The sequence below is a fragment of the Lathyrus oleraceus genome, chromosome 5 (assembly GCF_024323335.1).
Source record: "Lathyrus oleraceus cultivar Zhongwan6 chromosome 5, CAAS_Psat_ZW6_1.0, whole genome shotgun sequence".
NCBI classification, from domain to species: Eukaryota; Viridiplantae; Streptophyta; class Magnoliopsida; order Fabales; family Fabaceae; genus Lathyrus; species Lathyrus oleraceus.
The window spans coordinates 284283577-284287500 of NC_066583.1; the positions used below are offsets into that span (position 1 = coordinate 284283577).

Sequence of the window (3924 nt, forward strand, 5' to 3'; positions counted from 1 at the left end):
AAAATTAAAGTACGTAGAACTAAAAACGTTTGTTGCAAACATGGTTATGAGTGAAATTGAATTGAAGAATTGTGATTAAGTACATGAAGAAATGATTGGGACTTTGCACCTTTCCAACATAAAACCAAGAATTTGAAATGCTGCAAAGATACATTCAGTGCCAAAAAGTTTATTTCAACATGTATCAAGCAGACATTCTGACATGTATCAAACATTGCAATAAAGATTAATTACATACCTTTTTCATAATTTCTCTTAAATCATGTGCAAATATTCCAACATATTTAATACACTCCTTGTCCCAAAAGACGAAACACCCGATCTTGCCTGCATACTCAACCTCTATTTCAATTTTATACCTAATTGAACATGTATCAAAAGGAAAGAAGTTAACTAGTAACCTCAGAAATCGAAGAGAATAGATTTGTAACTAAGAATGAGGGTGTTACTTGTAATCTTTGTTTCCACATCTCAAAATCTCGAGGTCGGATAACGACTGGATTTTGTCGCCCTATCCATGAAATAAATAGTTAGCATGTAATTTAAGTGCATTGGAATATATATAATATTGTGACAACAACAATGAATACCTTATTATCTTGGATAACCTCTTCGAAATGTTGTTGTCTATTCCGCTCCTTAACAATTCACATACCAACCACGTGAATCACCATCTTCCAAACATTATTACCTTGCTTCAAATCAGGAATCATAATGAGTGGTCTTGCCATGGTGTGATAGAGAACTGAAAAAGTTACATAAGAAAGATAAACGACATCTATCTTTAAAAGAAAACTATCTTCTAACAGGTCACGAAAAGTGTAAGAAAAACAAACAAAAATATTACTTTAGCACAAAATTATACATATTTGAAGACATGCCACATCATCTATCATCTATAGTGGTAAATATAACAGGTCAATAATAAAAACATCAAAACAATATTCAAATATCTCACAAAATCAAAGGTGTTCGTAAAGTTTTGAGCTTTCACAGTTAAAGTCACGACTTTGTGGTATGACTTCAACATTAGCAACTGAATAAATATATTTCGTGAGTAACATAAAATATAGACTTCCACATGAAAATATAAATTTCGTGAGTAACAGGAAAAATCATTGAATAAAAGTTTTCAACTTTGACATGAAAAAATAGAATATATGATATCAAAAAAATGGTAATGCTGGGTAACTAACGACATTGATAATAGAAAAAATGGTTGAAATAAAAGTTTTCAGGTTTGACATGAAAAAATAGAATTTGTGATATAAAAAAAATATGGTAATGCAGGGTAACGACATTGATAATAGAAAAAATAGTTGAAATAAGATTAGCAGAAATGAGTAATAAAAATCACTCATGAAATCAGTAACGAAAGAGAAGTTATAATGAAACAAGATTTGAAGAAATTGTTGCTCCATACTAAAAGGTGAACGAAGTTTAATAGAAATCGTTGCTCCAGAAAAAGAAATCATGTTGAGAGAAGAGATTACAGAGAAATAATGTTGAAGGAAGATGAGCATGTAGAGAGAGAACTTGTTTTGATACAAGTAAGTCTTCAAATGGGGGAAATGGGGGAAATGAGGGGAAAGAGAGAGAGAGTTTAGAAATCAGATGAAAAAAGAGGAAAATTCTATAAAGGAAAAGAAGAACAATTTGACCAATAGGAATGTGCAATGTGGCCGAACAAAACTTTGTGAAAGATTCTATAATTTTGTAATATGTTATTTACTATTTTGTCCTATCATTAAGTATAATTTAAATAATGTAAAAGGATAATTAAAGGTGTTTGCTAGCCTCTTATTAATTGGTAGGTAGTTAATTTCTCAAAACTACAATGACCTTTGAAGATCATAACCCGTGTTTAGTACTAGGTTAAATATCATGTGTGTTTAGTGTCTAGCTAAAGTCATGTCTGTTATTTTCCAAAGTCATGCTACGTAACCATGCTAGGTAATTAGACCAATGTAATCCAATGCAACTTAGTAACTAAGCCAATTGGTAAAAACTGATTCTCTATTTAGTTTACATACATACTTAATTTATTTATCCGCGTACTATATTTTAATATAGCTAAATCTTATTTGAGACATTTCTTATTTATGATTCTTTATGGAATTATAAATAAAAATAATACAAGAATAAAATAAAGTGAGTTGAGCTTTGTTCATATGTTAATAGATCTTATTTTAAAATGACAATCAATTATACTAATATAATTTTAAACAATATTTATATTATAAAATATTTTAAACTATTGCATTCATATAAATATAAGTACATTTCATTACAACCTTATACGCTAGCAATTAAATTGACTTGTGCATTTAGGGTATCTAACTAATTTGTATTAAAAATAATATTTATTTTTAATTAATAATTGATTAATCTGAAAGTCTAAATGACAAACTCAAGCTAGCCCATAAAAAATATAAGCCTTGTGAGCCAATAAAAAAAATAGGATTTTTAAAATATTTTTTATAAATCAATTCATATTAAAATAAGAGATCACTTATTAGATTTTTTTTTTAAACTAAATAACTTTTTCAAAAAAAATACGAAAATAATCATATTTTCAAAAAAAATATCAAAAACACATTATCATATTTCATTATGTTTAACTCCACTTATTAAGTTCTTAATGGTGCTCTCACACCTCCTTAAAAAACTAATAATATTTTGGGGAACTTCAGTTCTTTCGATGTTTTTACTTTAAAAACAAATGATTATGGGACAATGCTCCAATGAAGATTAACCCTTGATTTTGATGGTAATGTTTGTGCTTATAGCCAAAAACATGGACACAAGAAATGGTCAATTTCTAGGCAATTCCACCAACAATCTTTCAAGATACATATGGAATTTGTGAACCTAATATCTTTTGCATTAACAATCTAGGAAATGGTAGAAAGTGTTTGTGTCTTCCTGGTTTTAGCAAACCAAAATGGATCAGTGAAGTTTATGCTTTGGTTTGCTACTAGCTTGGGAGTAATTGAGGCATTGTTCTTCTTTATGGTAGGGTGCTTCTTATTTAAGAATAGGAAACACACTAGTGTAGATAATCACGAGTATGTTCTTGCAGTAGAAAAAAAATTTAGAAAATTTAGTTATTGGGAATTGAAACATGCTACAAAAGGTTTTACAGAAAAGACTAGAAAGGATGCTGAAGGGACTGAAGTTCCCTAAAACATAAAATGAATAGGAAATGGAACTGAAAACAAATGTTTCGTCAGAATGTTTCTGAATCTAGTCCGAAAATTAACTTTCAAAAATTTTCAGTTTCGTTTTAATCTATTTCTAAAACTTGATTAAGGTGCGTATATTTTTAGTGCATTCAAAAGTACATTTATAAATTGTATAGACATTATTGATTTTTTTCCAAAATTTAGGAGCACTATTAAAGATGCAATAAGCAATGCTCTTAAAATATAGGTACATTAGTTCAGCCCAAGAATGGATCCATTGTAGCAACTATAATAATAATAATAATCCAATATTAGTTTTAATTTGTTAACTACTATAACAATTCCTAAAATTAAAAAGTGATGTTATAATTAAATTTTAAAATGGATTAATTAATTAGTATAAACGTATGGTTGGTCCAGGTGAAACGATAATAGATATCCAATTTTCAACATGTTGTTAACCAAAATTAGTCAAGGGTAGATAGATAGCTATGAATTACATAGTATTTATTACATATAACGGTTATACATAAAAGATCTAGGTCGTCTGAGTTGTAAAATTTTCTAATTTATTTTAGTGTTAGCTGTGATAGAACCAAAGAAAAGAAAAATGAGAATGGCGTCTTCACGCCCCCTCCGTCAAAGTCTGTAGATCTCGACCTAACCATTGTCTCCGCCAAACACCTCAAAAACGTCAACCGGAAAAACGACGATCCCAAACCCTACATCGTCTTCTGCT

The 3924-nt window shown here is 29.1% G+C and overlaps 1 long non-coding RNA gene across 1 annotated transcript; it reads right to left on the reverse strand.

Annotated features, from left to right (window-relative positions):
• Positions 1-238: 238 nt before the first annotated feature.
• Positions 239-739, reverse strand: LOC127083929 (uncharacterized). The gene is made up of 3 exons (XR_007788584.1): positions 591-739; positions 450-511; positions 239-359 (listed from the first exon to the last, which is right to left on the reverse strand). It is a non-coding gene; the product is annotated as an uncharacterized LOC127083929 (long non-coding RNA).
• Positions 740-3924: the final 3185 nt, after the last annotated feature.